Below are 17,956 nucleotides of genomic sequence, written 5' to 3'. Positions count from 1 at the left end.
TAAACCAGCAAAATAAACTGAACTGTCTTCGTTTTTGCGGTAATTGGAGCGCGCTGGGTGCACGTCGGAAACTATAAACGGAATCAACAACCAGTACTACTAAGTTTAGGGCTTAGTCAGTACATTTAGGTCGAAAAACTGCTTCGATTTGGAGAACGTTCACCAAGAGGACGCCGACTTGTTACATTGTGGATTAACGTCTTCTTTGGAAACCACGGATGTGAGGGAGGGCGGTGCACTATCGCCCACTATGGGCCAGCCGCCCCTGTGTTTGGAGTTGCCGATCGCTAACGGAGCTGGAGCTACCGGAGTGAGCTACGGGTCAGCGACAGCATCATCTCACCGGGACATCATTCATCAAAGCCGGCCAACGCTCGATTGGGGTATGTGTGGATCAGCGCTGATATGAATGGCCATGGTAATTTGTGTGCACACATTCGCGTAAACACAATGCATTGGTAGCAGACTCGCAACCGACTAAAAATAACTTTCTCGTCAAGACGAGTTGTTTGCGCAACACAAACTATTTTGCGGACTAATAAAGCCAACTGACTTTGTCGTCATTATGGCTGAAGAGGGAACAGGCCAACTGGGCCTTGAGACTGAGCTTGCGGGTGCAGAGGTAAAATCTGTAACTGAAAAACGTGTGGGTAAATTAACACATAAAGCTTTGTTGGAAAAAATAAGGAAAGAAAGTCTAACTTTGGTAAACTGTCTAAAGTAAAACAATCTATTCTTAAATTCATGGGTGATAAAGAACATGTGAATAAGGTTGAAAATGAGTTAACCGTTTTTAATGAGTTGTGTAACACAATACAGCAGGTGCATGCATCTTTATTGGGTTTATTGCCTGCTGAGGAAGCAAGCAAACATGAAATATGGTACCAAGCTAAAATGTTGAATGTAAAGGAGTTTCTTGTGGGTACAAATCAATGGTTGTCTGACACTGCTGCTTGTCCAGCTACTAAAGTGGGTGATGATCATGATGATGAGGTTAATGATGATTTGCTGGGTCAAACTGAACAATCTCAAACTGTCCAAAGTGAAAATGAGATTGGACCTCAAGACAGCATTTCAAATGTGCAGTCAAGGCACCATGGCTCAAACAGATCGTCAAGTAGCAGATTCTCCACTTCATCAGCCAGACGCAGGGCAGAGGCGGAACAGGCCGCACTCTTGGCCCGAGCTGCTGCTTTAAAGGCTAAACATGCTTTGGAGGAGCAGGAACTTCTCTTGAGGAGAAAAAGGGAGAAGCTTGAGCTGGACACTGAGATAGCTGCCACTTCTGCTAAGCTAGCAGTGCTACAGATGGGGAGAAGCATCCATTCAAGGCAATCTGATGGAATGGCTTCCTACTTCAGAAAAGGGGCTAGATCTAAGCTCACCTCTCTCAATCCACAGGCCTCAATATATGTGGCTCCACCCGCACAGCAGCGTGAATCTTTACCACAACAATGCAATGCTGAAACTTCAATCGTTTCAGCATCTTTGTCCATGCATTTTGCATCACAACCACAGCCAACTGTCAGTCATGGCTCTCAACTGCCTCACTTGCAATCAATGCCAACATTCAGTCAAAGCTTTCAACCCACTCTAGGCCAACAAGTGCAGCAACCCCTGCAAGACCAAAATCAGACAGCAGGTCTTTACAATCTGCTGCAACAACAGAATGACATAACGGCTCTCCTTGTTCAAATGCAAACATCACATCTGCTGCCGCGCAGAGAAATTCCAACTTATGATGGAGACCCTTTGCAGTTCAACACATTTATGAGGGCATTTGAGCACTGCGTGGAAGCAAAGACTGGCTGTAAAGGAGACTGTTTGTACTATCTCGAACAATTCACTAGGGGGCAGCCTAGAGATATTGTACGCAGCTGCCTTCACATGACTGCAGAGAAAGGATTTGCTGTCGCTAAAAGGTTACTAAAGGAGCACTTTGGAAATGAGTTCAAAATAACAGCGGCCTACATGGAAAAGGTCACAGGATGGACAAGCATCAAAGCTGAAGACACCAAAGCGCTCAAAGCTTATGGGCTTTTCCTCCGTGAGTGTTCCAACGCTATGGAAGATCTTCAATATTTGGAGGAACTTAACATGCCAGCGAACATGAAGATTCTTAGTCAGAAGCTTCCGTATAAACTAAGAGACAAGTGGAGAGCAAAGGCATGTGACGTACTGGAGAAAACTGGTCGAAGGGCACGATTCTCAGACCTTGTCAAGTTCATTGAGTGCCAGGTCAGAATCATTTCAGATCCAGTCTTTGGTGATATACAGGACACTTCACCTGTGCTCAAAGGAGCTACAAAAGTGAGCAAGATACAGGTGACGCCACAGCTGAGAAGAAACAGCTTTGCAACACAGGTGGTCATTGAGGATGGATATAAAGCAGACACTCACAGGAATGAGGACGGATGCAGCAGACCAGATGGTGACCAGAGGGAAAAGGCTCTCGGCAAAGTGACCACCTTCACTAAAACTACTTCTGTCTTCTGCCAGTATTGTGCTGCTGGTGGTCATGTTTTAGATCAATGTTTTAAACTGGGAAGAAAACCACACAGGGAGAAACTGGACTATCTAAAGGAGAAAGGTCTGTGTTTCAGTTGTTTGTGCACAGGACACTTGAGCAGGAATTGCGACAGGCGCATCACTTGCAAAAAGTGCAACCGAACGCACCCCAGTGTTTTGCACATTGAAGAGAAAGAAAGGGTTTCTTCAAAGGATGAGAAGAACAGTGAGCGGTCAAAAACATCTGAGAGCCGCACAACATCCTCCGCTTGTGGTCTTACAGGGGCTGGCCACTGCAATGGTATTCTTCCCATTTTGCCTGTTAAGGTGAAGTGCGCAAAGGGAAACAGGGTTATTGAAACCTACGCTTTTCTGGACCCAGGGAGTACAGGAACTTTCTGCACCAGGAAGCTTGTCGACAGGTTGAACATGGAAGGACGCAAATTCAAAATTCATATCCGCACCTTGGGCCATAACAACTCAATAGAAAGTTCTATCGTTGACAGTCTGGAGATTTCCGGATTGTCTGGTGAGAGCTTCTATCCACTTCCCAAAGTGTTTACCCAGAAAGAAATGCCCGTCTCTACAGCCAACATAATCAGTGAAAGGGAGCTGAGAAAATGGCATTATTTAGACAATGTAAACATTCAACACATAAACGCTGACGTGGATCTGTTAATTGGCACAAACGCCTCCAAGTTGATGGAGCCTTGGGAGGTCATTAACAGTCGTGAAGGTGAAGATGGACCCTACGCGATCAGAACCCTACTGGGGTGGGTAATAAATGGCCCGTTAGGGGGAAGTGACGACTGTGGAAGTGACCACCCTTCATTTTGTGCAAATAGAATTGCCATTGACCATATTGAAGAACTGTTAATTAGCCAATATAACTATGACTTCAATGACCGAGCTTCTGCAGAACAGGAAGAAATGTCAAGAGAAGAAAATAAGTTTATGGAGAAAATGGAAAGCTCTGCTCAGCTCCAGAACGGACACTACACATTTCAATTGCCTTTCAAAGGGAAAGATGTTTTGATGCCGAACAACCTCAGGGTTGCCGTGCAACGTGTCCGTGGTCTGAGAAGAAGACTTCAGAAAGACGTAAGCTTTCATGAGGAGTACAAAAACTTTCTTGCTGATGTCATCAGCAATGGCTACGCCGAAGAAGTGCCGCAGCATCAGTTAGAAGCACCAACAGGGAAGGTGTGGTATATCCCGCACCATGGTGTGTACCATCCATGGAAGGGAAAGTTACGAGTGGTGTTTGACTGTGGAGCAGAGTACAAAGGGATCTCTCTCAACAGTCAGCTCTTGCAAGGACCGAACCTCACCAGCTCGTTAGTTGGAGTTCTTATGAGATTCAGACAGGAACAAGTGGCGATAATGGCAGACATAAAGGCTATGTTCCACCAAGTTAAGGTGGCAGAGGAACACCGAGACTTCTTAAGATTCTTATGGTGGCCTCAAGGTAACCTGGAACAAGATCTTGTAGAGCATCGAATGACTGTCCATTTATTTGGAGCAGTTTCATCACCAAGTGTTGCCTGCCTTGCTCTTAGAAAGACTGCTGAAGACAACCAGGCCCACTTTCCTTTAGAAGTGATCGAAACGGTCAACCGAAACTTCTACATGGATGATTTGCTGAAGAGTCTGCCCTCTGAGGAAAACGCAGTCACCATGGTTAAGAACCTTACAACCGTTTGCAGAAAAGGAGGTTTTACCCTCACTCAGTGGATTAGTAATAGTCGGGAAGTGCTTCAAAGCCTCCCAGAGGATCTCAAGTCCAAGAACCTGCATGAGCTTGATCTGGACAGGAATAAGCTGCTGTTGGACAGAGCTTTGGGTTTGCAGTGGTGTATCGAGACGGACACTTTCAAATTCAAGCTGAAAGTCAAGGAGAAGCCGCCAACCAAGCGAGGCATGCTATCCATCATCAGTTCCGTCTACGATCCATTGGGATTCCTAGCACCTTTTGTACTCCCCGCCAAGCTGCTGTTGCAGGAGTTATGCAGGATGAAGTGTGATTGGGACGATCCAATACCTCCAGCTTTCCAGCAGAAGTGGAAAAAATGGCTGATGGATCTTGAGAAGGTGGCATATTTCAAGATCCACAGATGTGTTAAGCCTGAAGGATTTGGGAGGACTGTCAGCGCACAACTACATCACTTCGCCGACGCAAGCGAGAACGGATATGGGACGGCTACTTACCTGAGGATGCAGAACATGGATGAACGGGTTCATGTTGCTTTCTTATTTGGCAAAGCCAGAGTAGCTCCCCTAAAGCCGGTCACAATTCCCCGTTTAGAACTCACCGCTGCCGTTGTTGCAGTAAGAGTGGACAAGATGCTTCAAGCAGAGCTCCAGCTTCCACTGAAGAGGGCCTGCTTTTGGACTGACAGCACATCAGTTCTTAAGTATATAAGAAACGAGGACCGACGATTTCAAACCTTCGTCGCAAACAGGGTAACCACCATCAGGGACAACTCTGAAGTTGAACAGTGGAGATACATTCCCACATCCCTGAACCCTGCTGATGATGCTTCACGTGGATTGAAAGCAGAAGATCTTGTGAAGCAAAGATGGATGGAAGGCCCAGAATTCCTACGGGAACCTGAAGAAACGTGGCCAACATTTCCTGTGGATACAAGTGTCGCTGTCGATGACCCAGAAGTAAAGAGAAGTCTGACGGTCAATGCAGTACTTGTTGACACCAATGCCACATCAGAACTGATGACCCATTTCTCTGATTGGCAAAGATTAAAGGTTGCAGTTGTATGGCTTATAAAGCTGAAAGGAACTTTGCTCAAACTGAGTAAGAAGAGAAAGGAGTTGGAGCTTGCAAGCACCAGTGCTACTAGAGCAGCAAGGTTGGATGTGCAAAAGGAGATGCAAGCTTTCTCAACATCACTTGGGAATCAGAAAGTGAAGCTGGAAGATCTCTTGGAGGCTGAGGCCTCCATAATCGCTTTTTGCCAGCAAGAGAGATTCCCAACCAAATTTGCTGCACTAACCTCTGGCAAGCCACAAGTGCCAAGAAGTAGCAGCATCTTCAGATTGGATCCAGTTTTAGATGGAGGACTTCTACGAGTTGGGGGACGGCTGAATAAGGCAGCAATCCCTGAGGACATTAAACATCCCCTCATCTTGTCAAAAGACCAACACATCTCCGACCTTATCCTCCGTCATATCCATCTACAGCTCGGACATGGAGGCAGAAATCATGTTCTTTCTGCTGCAAGGAGTAAATACTGGATAACGAGTGGACCTACTGCAGTGAGGAGGATCATATCCAGATGCCTCATCTGTAAGCTCCATGGTGGAAAAGGCCGGTGAGCAAAAAATGGCAGACCTGCCAGAAGAGAGAGTGGTCCCTGATCTACCACCATTTACTAACGTTGGCGTAGATTACTTTGGGCCAGTTGACGTGAGAAGAGGCCGTAGCATCGTGAAAAGATATGGAGTGGTTTTCACTTGTAGGACGAGCAGGGCTGTGCACCTGGAAGTGGCCTATTCTCTCGACACAGACTCGTGCATCAACGCATTGCGTAGATTCATCTGTCGAAGAGGACAAGTCTCGCACTTAAGATCCGACAATGGCACCAACTTTGTCAGTGCAGAAAGAGAGCTGCGAGAAGCCTTAGCCTCTTTGAATCACGACCGCATTGAAAGAGCCTTGTCCAAGAGAGGAATCAAGTGGAGCTTTAACCCTCCAGCTGGGTCGCATCACGGTGGCGCTTGGGAGCGCATGATCCGGATGATCAGGAAGATTTTGTGCTCGGTGCTCCGTCACCAAACCCTGGATGACGAAGGGTTCCATACTGTGCTCTGTGAGGCTGAAGCTATGCTCAACGATCGCCCCATCACAAGGCTATCTGAGGACCCTAACGACCTTGAGGCATTGACGCCAAACCATCTGCTGCTACTCAAAGGAAAACCAGTTCTCCCACCGGGAATGTTTGACAAAAGGGATGTTTATGCTAGGAGATGATGGAAACAAACCCAGTACATCTCGGATCTCTTTTGGAAGAGGTGGATCCGTGAGTACCTCCCGCTTTTACAGGAGCGTCAAAAATGGAACCAGGAGAAGAGGAGTTTTGTTCCTGGAGACCTAGTCATGGTTGCAGACTCCACAGCACCACGTGGGTCATGGATTCTAGGAAGAGTTCTGGAAACCTTCCCTGATAAAAGAGGTCTAGTACGTGTGGTTCGTTTAAAAACCAAAAAAAATATCATTGAACGACCGATAACCAAAATATGCTGAAGCTAAGGAATAATTGGTTCCCATTTAAAAATGAGCTTTATGTACACATATACATCTATATATATATTATTTTTTTTTGGTATTCATGGCTCATTTAAAATTGTTGGTGTAATTGCTCTAGCAGACGCAATTAGGGGCTGGTGTGTAGGAGCCATATTAAATGTGCTTTATTTTCGTGTATTTTCGTGTTTACCCCGTGCCACTAGGGGGCTGTGTGGTTCAGTTGACCTCAGGTCAGCAGAGTGAGGCATTTAACCTGATTGAACCTGATCACAGGTTGTTGTTGATGGGGAAGCAAACAGTTTTTCGACTGTGCCCGTGTGCCCGTGTCCCCGTGTGTTAATGCATCTTAGTTTAGTGAGGAATTCGGGTTTATTGTTTTGTTACATGTATTTTGAGTTAGAATTATTGCGGCTGTGTATTATTGGAAGGAAAATAAACCAGCAAAATAAACGGAACTGTCTTCGTTTTTGCGGTAATTGGAGCGCGCTGGGCGCACGTCGGAAACTATAAACGGAATCAACAACCAGTACTACTAAGTTTAGGGCTTAATCAGTACAATTATTATTATTATTAAAGTAGTGTAGTTGAAATTACAACAAGTTTCACAATGCAGGTTTAACTGAGAACTTTATTAATTTAAGTTAGTAAAATGCAGAAAATAATGTCAGGCTGTATCAAGACCAAATAAATCATGACTTAGATGTAAATCATAGGTTGCAATAGACCCCTTAATGCCAGTTTTAAATATGTTTAGTGATTTGTTTGGGGTGATTCCAGTGGTACAGTACCATTCCACAGCACACAGAGCATGTATCTGTCTCTAATGCACAGATGTCGCTCAGAGGATTAGACCCAGTGTGGGGACACCGGTTGGCTGGCGAAGCATGATATCTCACACAGTGAGTATCTGAGATCAGACAGATGTCTCAGATCCCTCTCACTACCCCCCAGTATGGATCTGTCCCCAGTGTGTGTTTGTGTTTTTTTTGTCGGTGTGTGTGTGTGTGTGTGTGTGTTTGTGAATCTCTCTCTCTCTCTCTCTCTCTCTCTCTCTCTCTCTCTCTCTCTCTCTCTCTCTCTCTCTCTCTCTCTCTCTCTCTCTCTCTCTCGCTCACTCTCTCTTTATTATCAGCTTAAGCATTTGAACAAGGAATACATTCAACCATCGACATATATGCCAAATTGCTTGGCTCTCAGTTGGGACGGATTTGAGGTAGTCGTCGACATAAAAGTTGTGACGGATGGTGTTGAGAACTTCACGGCTGTAGTCTCCTTCATTATCATCAGCTGTCCGCTTCAGTGCGAAATTGGCACAGCTCTGGGATGCGGGAGGCCGCTGCAGCTCTAGTGGAGCAGGGGGATGCAGGGTACGAAAGAGCGACCAACATGCCTGCACCGGATCGCACCGGAGAAGAAGGTCTTAGGAAGTCTAGTTGTGCTTTTTAGTACTACAGATGATCACGTTTCTGTGGCTCAATGGTAGCCTGGCACCACCCACCTACCTACGTCCGCTCAATTTTCATTTCACTTCAGTAGTCAATTTGGGTCTAAGGTATATTCATGGCTTCCTTCGAAGCCAGATTTTTGGCGGTCCAATCAGCGAACAGAGGGAGTGGCTGAGAACGATGACGTTGAGGTTGCGCGCCAGTTTCAGTTGTAGTCAAAGGAAAACCAGGAAGACAATGGAGAAGGATACGAGAGAAGCTTCCATGGCATGTCTCTGTCTCCACGTTCTTCCACTTCTGAAACATTTCTGTATCGCGCAGTAGCCTTGTAATTTTTGCGGAGCATTTTTCGGCAAATCCGACACGACCGAAGCGACGTATTGTCAATGACAAGACCCAGCGTCGACAGTTGACTGCAAACATTATCTCTGTCCTTACTATCGAATATTAATTTAGAATGTACAACTGTTCTTTGAACTCTTAAATTAGATAAACAAAACCTGAAGCTATCGTTCAGAGACATCTTCACGCTTCATCTTGTTTTGTTCGTGTACAGCCTGCGCGTGCGCGCGACGTGATTTCCGCGCATGACATACGTCACGACCAAATGCTATGCGATTGGTTATGGCAGATCCACAGTGGCACTGGGCAGATCCAATCATTTTAAAACTTCAACAGACACCCGCCTCCAAGTGAGTGAACGTTTGTCAATTGGGCAGTTCCAGACCTTCTGTACAAATGAAATGAAGTACGATGGTCTGATAAGACCAGGCTAGCTCAACGGCGCAATGGAATGGAAGCTCAGCTTGAAATATATCCCCCCAAAAATTGTATGAGTTCGAATCCCGTATTTATTATAAAAAAATCACATTTTCCATTAATTTTGGCCATTCCATTTCCTCCAATTAGACTCCAAATACGAATGAGATTGGTAATTTTATTGAAACAAATCAAAGAGGCATTGCAAGGACAGCAACCGTCTTTTCCGCCATTTTCACGTTATTACTATAAACACAATGCTAGGCATAGAAAATAAAGTGCCAAGTACTAGGTCGTGGATGATCAGCTGGTCTGACGAGGATTTGCAAAATCTTTTGCAAAACGTTTTGCATAATCTTTTGCAAAGCGTTTTGCATAATCTTTTGCAAAATCTTTTGCAAAATCTCTTGTTTTGCGGGTTGAAATGTCATTTGAATTTTGCAACACACGGAGCGTGGCGGAGTGCAATGCAATCACGGGAACGCTGTAGCATTTAAATTTGAATAAAGGAACTCAAACTCTATTTTTATTGTTTTAACCATTGCAAATTGTATTGAGGATTTCATTGTCACTTTGCATAAAAATACACTTTGAATAACATATTTACAAATTACATCATTAAATTGCATAATGAATTGTCAATTGCATAATTTAATGACTTATTAAATTGCAAATTGCATTGCCATTTGTATTTTGCTACATATATGCTTCCATATAATTGGGTGGCATGCGGCGATCATTCATTTGTTTGTTTTTTAAATTTGCTACAAATAATTTGGGTTAAATTCTTGCCGTGAGAGACAATTTGTGGCAGATTATTAAAAAATGACAGCAGCCTTCCCAACCCGGTCAGGGTGACAGGAACTGGAAATTACACTGGCTTGATGCCATGACCTGGGTGTGTATGTGTGTGTTGTGTGTGTGTGTGTGTGTGTGCGTTGTTCCACATCTGCCTGATACGGTGCAGGCAATACGGTGACGACACAAGAGTACATACAGCATGCAAATGCGTGTCTGCTGGTGTGATTGTGTGTTTTTGTTTGTGTTTGTGCTTGTGTTTGTTTTCACATTACTGTAACGTGCACGTGTGTTTGCATGCATGCATACACAAACATGTCTATGTGTTTGTGCGCATGCACCTGCATGTACATGTTATGTGTGTGTGTCAGTCATGGTGTTCCATCTTCGTCCCCCGCAGTGTCTGTCCAAAGCTGAAGGCAGATAATAGGTTTCTACTCCCCCAGCGTGGCAAACTAATATGATGATGAATCAATATTCAGATACGCTCACAACCACAGAAAGAGCATACGATAAAAGCGTCATTATCTTTAATTTAGCATTCAGATTCATTCATTTTCTTTTGGGTCGTTTATATAAAGCAAACGTGGCAAGTCAGCAAGACGTCAGCCTACAATAGATTTGTCTTTAGAATGAGTATGCACGTATCTGTGAGTGTATGTGTGTCTGTGTGACATGGGGGACTCGAGTCACATGACTTGACTCGAGTCAGACTCGAGTCGCAAATTTGAGGACTTGAGACTTGCTTGACTAACACTGATAAAAGACTCGACTTGACTTTGACTTGGTCTTCATGACTTGAGACTTGACTTAGACTTGAGACAGATGACTCGAAATGACTTTTCTAAAGTTAGATTATAGGTTGGATATGGGATTTGCGATACGCCAGCAGATTTTGAAAAGACGCAACTCAAATGGTCCTACCCCCTCTCCTTCAACGCTGACTCTGACTCCACCCATTCCAAGTACCTGGACGCGCAATCACACAAGACGGACACAGATGCGCGAGTGGGCCAGGGCAGGCTAGCTAGGTTGGAGTTTAGGGTTGTATTCTAGCGCTAGGTCCAAATGTGGATTAGCTAGTAAACTAGCTCCAGTAGCTACCGCAGGATAACAACAAACAGAAGCTTGCTCTGGCACGAGCTTTGAGTACGTGTACGTGCACGTGCAAGAAGAGGTCACGCGCGGGGGGAGGGGGAGTGCAGTACGACCGTTTGATTGACGTACTTACTGTCCAATGCCACTCGGTGGTTCTGAAAATCATGGGCTGGAGTTTTTCGAGCCCTGCCCGTTCCACAGATGATTAACTTGTTTAATTTTCATGTCAGTAGGCTACTTTTAACTCAGTGGTTTTAAGTGTCTTTTTGTTCAAGGTGGAGGTACGAGTTATAGCAGTCCCTTTATCAAGTGCACCTCTTGAACGTGTGTTCAGCCATGGTGGGGTGATAATGTGACCGCATCATTCAGAACTCAGTGACAAAGTACTGTCAAATATTTTTTTTTGCAAATGAAATGCATTGTAAGTCGATGTATGTTGCGAGGCAGCAAGATTGCTACCAGCTTTCAGGCTTGTGTATTACTATTTCCCCTTCCTACAGTATGTGTATGTGATATTACTTTTGAAATATTCATTTTTTTCATGTCTGATGCCATGTGTGGCAAATAATATTCTACAACATGTAGGGAGATTGAGTGATTGACTTGAACTGTTGTCGTATACAGCTACCTAGAGGTTATATTTGATTATGTTCATAGGTTGGAGGTAATGAACAAAAACATTTTCAAACTATGCACATAATGGTTTTGGAATGTTTTGAATAGTTTGAGTTATTGTTATTGTTAAGACATTGTTATTGTTTATGTTAAAATAAAACTCAACTTATGAACCACTCTCTTTACCGATTTTTAAATGTGGAAACTGGGTTAGATCATCAGATTTTTGTATGACTTGACTTGTGACTTGCTTGACCTGAGCAATGACTTGACTTGTGACTTGCTTGATTCTCACCACAGTGACTTGGGACTTGCTTGAGGCTTGAAGGTTATGACTTGAGACTTGCTTGTGACTTGCACATGAATGACTTACCCCCACCTAGTGTGTCTGTGTGTTTGTGTGTGTGAATCGGTGTGTGTGTGTGTGTGTGTGTGTGTGTGTGTGTGTGTGTGTGTGTGTGTGTGTGTGTGTGTGTGTGTGTGTGTGTGTGTGTGTGCAACCCGGTATCACGCCAAGGCGTAAAATAGATACGTTTGTCCACATCGCAAGGCGTGTTCAGGGTCACGCTTTGCCTGACCAAAGCGTCACCCTGAACACGCGTCCTTCTCCATTCGAAATGAATGGGGGAATAGCACCAACAGGGGGCGATACGTTCTCCTAGCATTCGGTGAAATTGTTACGTAGCCATATTAATCGTTATTATCTGAATGGGAAATGCAATATTTTAGGACAGATACACCATTAAACGTGTTTCTAATGACATTTCTAGCGAGAAATTTACATTTTCCTTGCATAATCTTCAGTCAGTGAATGTGTATGATCTTTATTAATCTTTATTATCTGAATGGGAAATGCAATATTTTAGGATAGATTCACCGTTAAACGTGTTTCTAATAACATTTCTAGCGAGAAATATACTTTTTACTTGCATAATCTTCAGTCAGTGATTGTGTCTGATCTTTAGTTTTACAGTTATTAGGAAGATTTAATCGGCTCGCTCGCATGTTTCAACGACGTCAGGTTGCTAGGGACGCTGCTTTCGCTAAACTAGCAGCTCACGTGTTTCCTGCGTTTGTGTTATTAAACCGTTACTTTATGTAACTTTTAATGATATTGTAATAACCACAGGCGAGGTATTGAGCGAAGTAAGCTTGATAGCAGGTTTATTGGATTCCACAATCGGACAGGCAGGCACAGCTCCACCGGAAAACTACAACAACCAAAACTCCCGCCCGGAAGGAAACCCCCGGAACCCCCTCTCAGAATGCCCGCCCCTTCCTCCCAAACCCTGTGACGTAAAACACGTTTATCTGAGAGCCAACCCAGTCGCCAAAAGCATACGTTGACAGTGTACATTTTCATTGTAAAGGCCGATTTATGCTCAGTTACGTAAGCGTAAGCGCAAGCGCAAGAGGCCCTTGCGCGCCCTTGCGCACCCCTTGCGCGACTTCTCACGTCTTGCGTGCGTCGGGCGATTTTTCTAGACTTGCGTAATTTTTTACGTAAGCTTTTACGCGAGCCGCGCAGCCTGCAAGGCTGTGATTGGTCTGCTCGTCTAGTTACTACTTCCTGTCTGGAGTATCACATTTCCTGTTTTCATACCGCCACCTACCACACGATCTGGCACATAATTATGCGAACCCTTTATGCGAACCCTTCCACAGGGGCAAAGTGCTATTTTGATGCGCGACATCAAACAGCTGATGCGGGATTGTGAGCCATTTTAATGATCTTGTCACCCGATATTCGTTCTATTAGGCCTACTGGCCTTATTTGTTTTAGTGTTAGCCTATTTGAATTAATTACGTAATGTTTTGTGTTCACGTTCTATGTGAAACATAAGTGTTCATGTTCTGTGTGAAACATAAGTTCAGTAGCCTCTTTGAGTGAATGAAATTTGAAAGCGTGAGTGTGTAGTGAATGAAAAATGTGTGCGTGTATGGTGGGACTATTTTCTGTATTTGATAAATAAACCCCTTTTCTCTAATAATGCTGCCTACCATATAATTTATGTGGACATTATGCGCTATGGCTTAAAGCCTTTGTCTATAGGCCTACACTTAAATAATTCATTCATCTGTCAAGGCAGTAGCTGTTGTATAAACATTTTATATGGATATGAATTAATGAGTTTGACGTAAACCAAATAGGGTGTATGCACTAAGCTGTGTGACGTACTTCCTGTTTCAAATAATACAGCTCGGTTGCTTCCGGTCTGTGTGTTTATCGCGCTAGCCTGCTGACTTTGATACCGTAAACATGGATCAAGACCGCAAACATCTAAAAACTGGACATTTTCAGAGGCAGGAGACAACCTACGCAGAGCACTGCTGTGTCCCCCACTGTACAGCGTCAGCAAAATTCAACGGGGTATTAAGTTTTCATGGCTTTCCGAGCCAAACTGACGTGAGGAGTCGATGGATTGTGAACATACGCCGGTGTTGTGTCGAGATCTGTTTCCCCGTCGAGATGTGTTTCCCCTAGTCCCCGCCCCCGTCCGAAATTACCCGAAAAGGCCCTCTGTTCCATAGGAAAGGAGGCTCACACATCTTTCAAATTCATACTGCTGACTTATTTCCCCACAAGAGATAAGTGCTGTGATTTTCAGGCTGATATCATTCAATTTGACCATTTAGAACAGGGGGAACGCATCCTGACAGCTTGGAATATTACTGTCAGATACTGTTCCCCAGAGGTGGGGGTAAGTCACTCATGTGCAAGTCACAAGCAAGTCTCAAGTCATAACCTTCAAGTCTCAAGCAAGTCCCAAGTCACTGTGGTGAGAATCAAGCAAGTCTCAAGTCAAGTCATTGCTCAGGTCAAGCAAGTCACAAGTCAAGTCATACAAAAATCTGATCATCTAACCCAGTTTCCACATTTAAAAATCGGTAGAGTGAGTGGTTCATAAGTTGAGTTTTATTTCAACATTAACAATAACAATGTCTTAACATTAACAATAACTCAAACTATTCAAAACATTCCAAAACCATTATGTGAATAGGCCCAAAACTGAAGGCAGCTCTGTCCATCACAAATGTCCAGGTAGTGGTTCAACTGAATTTGGGGACTGGAACTTGAACCCTCTTCATTTTTTTTGCGGTATGCTGAGAACAGCCCAGTCTGACGCTCTGGCTCTGACGGTGTAATTTTACTTGAAAATCACTTGAAATCATTATTATAACCCACTTATAGCCACTGAGTTAGAAGTAGCCTACTGACATGAAAATTAAACAAGTCAATCATCTGTGGAACGGGCAGGGCTCGAAAAACTCCAGCCAATGATTTTCAGAACCACCAAGTGGCATTGGACAGTAAGTACGTCAATCAAACGGTCGTACTGCACTCCCCCGCTCCCCGCGAGTGACCCCTTCGTGCACGTGCACGTACTCAAAGCTCGTGACCCAGAGCAAGCTTCTGTTTGTTGTTATCCTGCGGTAGCTACTGGAGCTAGCTAACTAGCTAATCCACATTTGGACCTAGCACTAGAAGACAACCCTAAACTCCAACCTAGCTAGCCTGGCTCACTCTCGCGCATCTGTGTTCGCGATCGTGCATGATTGCGCGTCCATGTACTTGGAATGGGTGGAGTCAGAGTCAGCGTTGAAGGAGAGGGGGTAGGACCATTTGAGTTGCGTCTTTTCAAAATCTGCTGGCGTATCGCAAATCCCATATCCAACATTTAATCTAACTTTAGAAAAGTCATTTCGAGTCATCTGTCTCAAGTCTAAGTCAAGTCTCAAGTCATGAAGACCAAGTCAAAGTCAAGTCGAGTCTTTTATCAGTGTTAGTCAAGCAAGTCTCAAGTCCTCAAATTTGCGACTCGAGTCTGACTCGAGTCAAGTCATGTGACTCGAGTCCCCCATGTCCCCCCCTGTTCCATAGGAAAGGAGGCTCACACATCTTTCAAATTCATACTGCTGACTTATTTCCCCACAAGAGATAGGTGCTGTGATTTTCAGGCTGATATCATTCAATTTGACCATTTAGAACAGGGGGAACGCATCCTGACAGCTTTGTCAGATACTGTTCCCCCTCTGTTCCATAGGAAAGGAGGCTCACACATCTTTCAAATTCATACTGCTGACTTATTTCCCCACAACAGATAAGTGCTGTGATTTTCAGGCTGATATCATTCAATTTGACCATTTAGAACAGGGGGAACGCATCCTGACAGTCAGGGGCGGACTGGGGGAAAAAAGTGGCCCGGGAGTTTCTGTCAGACCGGCCCACTCAATACACGGCGCGCGGCCCACTAAGTACACGCCGCGTTGCCCACTCAATGGATCGCGCGTATCGAACAGTCAGTGGCCTTCTGGGAAAAATACCCATACACTTAACATTATTTTGGATGATTACAAAGAAATTACATCATATATGTATGTTTGTTTTTTAATAACATTTGGATCCACCAATTTGCCTGGATGGACACATGGAATAAAATGATTATTGGCTATTGTAACACTCCAAGGTAGGTATAGTTTGCTAGATGAATATGCTTAACTCTTTGCTAGTATCAGATGGTTATACAAGTATAACTACAAAGCCTTAAGGAATGAATGTCAGCAGAGAAAGACCACACAATAAAGAAACTGGAATCAGTGGGTAGAATTTGTATGAACAATATATTAGAAATGAACAGAACAGAACATACGATGGGGTGTGAACATCAGTGGTATCAGTAGTGTTGCATGCTGGGTGTGTGATTGTTTGTGTGTGTAGGGGTGCTGAAGGTGCATAACAAAACAGTAAGTTGCATAACAGAACCTAAACTAACTCTGTCAGCCCAGGTTCTTTAAGGTCATAAATAAATAAATATATATATATGGTTATAAATAAATATATATATATATATAGATATAAAAAACAATATGAGTATACTCCATACTATAACAGTTTTATTATAAGCCCACTACATGAGTAGTTTTTGCAGCAGCTCACTCTTTTCTGCAACACCGTCAATGATTTTGTCACTGTCCAGCATCTGCAAAACATCTGTTTGAGTAGCCATCAACATAAAAGCCTCCAGGTGCTGTTGAGAGAGTGAGCTCCTGAGCCTGTTTTTTATGTATTTCAGGGTTGAAAAGCTTCGCTCACATGCTACCTGTGTGACAGAGAGGGTAAGCAGGAACCTGTATGCAAGGCCTATGATGTGGTATGCATCTGTCAGGAGGTTGTACTGTTTCAGAACTCGGTAGCAACAGATTGGACAGTCCTTGCAAGATGAGCACTTTTTGTACACTATCTCTGCCTCATCTTCAGCATCCTCTGGCCCGGGTTCTGTTGTCTTTGTTGTGTATTCATCAAATACTGATGACTTCAGCCTATCCCATTGTCGTGCCAGACTTTTGAGTTCGCTCTGTAACTCTGCCTCTGTTGCTCTGTCATCAAATGGCAGCAAACATTTGCTTAGCTCTTGAAGTGCTGCCTCTGGGAAACTTTCGCCGTAGGATATAACCTGGCTGAAGTTTTTTGGGTCCAGAAGTGCCAGATCAGCATACCAAGTGCCATTCTTGAGGAAACGTTGGTGCATGCTTCCTGCGACTGTGTCCATTATTCGATTGTGAACCTCAATCTTGTATGATGCTTCGGCATCTGTCACAGCCTCATCTCGGGACCTCTCTCCAGGCATCGATTTTTTCCTTCTTCCCCGTTTCTGTGGCAGAGTGGTCTCCACCTCCAGCTCAGTCTCCTCACTCTCCTCCCCAATTTTATTGTTGGCCCACTGGATGAATTTGTCGGCTGCTGTCTTGATGCTCTGAAAATCTCTGGTCATTTCTTTCAGCTCTGCTTCTGCAGTCGCAACCATCCGATGAGCTGTCAGGATGTCCATTCCACTGGTTTGAAGATATTTTGAAACTGGTGAAGTGACCTGGAAAATTCGCAGGAAGATCTGAGCTGTTAGTATAGTTTCATACTTTAGAAGCTGGCCGATGTATCCCTGGGCATTTACTCTCGCCGTGGCATTGATGGTCTCTCCATCTTGAATGGCTGAGAGGGTGTCAAGGACATCAAAATACAGGGCCCCGTCTGGCTTTCCAAAAGAGCCAAACACCTTCGTCAGAGCAGCATCTTTGGACAACCAGCGGGTTTCTCCTATAGAGGTGAGACGTCTGCGTCTTGGGTCTTTGCTCTCCTTTTCCCAGATGTTCATCCTCTGGTAGGACTCTCTGAAGAAGACAGCGATGTGGTTCATAAGAGAAAAAAGAGAGCCACTTGCCAGCACACACTGTGTTGTGTCTGTCAGCACAAGATTTAATATGTGTGAATAGCACCACACATGGATTTGTGTTGGGCACTTTTCAGAGAGCAGTGCAGAGAAGCCTTTATATTGGCCTTGCATATTGGAGGCCCCATCGGTGGAATTCCCAATACACTGCTTCACATCCAGATCCATGGCCACCAGCACGCCATTCACAAGTTGGGCAAAGTACTGCCCAGTGGAAGCCTCACATCTGGTCACAGCAACTA

At 44.3% G+C, this 17,956-nt stretch overlaps 1 long non-coding RNA gene across 1 annotated transcript; it reads right to left on the bottom strand.

The window, feature by feature from the left end:
• Positions 1–14,386: 14,386 nt before the first annotated feature.
• Positions 14,387–15,354, bottom strand: LOC132456332 (uncharacterized). Its single transcript, XR_009525432.1, has 2 exons — positions 14,832–15,354; positions 14,387–14,731 (listed from the first exon to the last, which is right to left on the bottom strand). It is a non-coding gene; the product is annotated as an uncharacterized LOC132456332 (long non-coding RNA).
• Positions 15,355–17,956: the final 2,602 nt, after the last annotated feature.

This window comes from Gadus macrocephalus, chromosome 4 (assembly GCF_031168955.1).
Source record: "Gadus macrocephalus chromosome 4, ASM3116895v1".
In the NCBI taxonomy this organism is placed as follows: domain Eukaryota; kingdom Metazoa; phylum Chordata; class Actinopteri; order Gadiformes; family Gadidae; genus Gadus; species Gadus macrocephalus.
The sequence above is the reverse complement of the archived record's forward strand: the minus strand, read 5'-3'. Positions and strand labels throughout refer to the sequence as shown.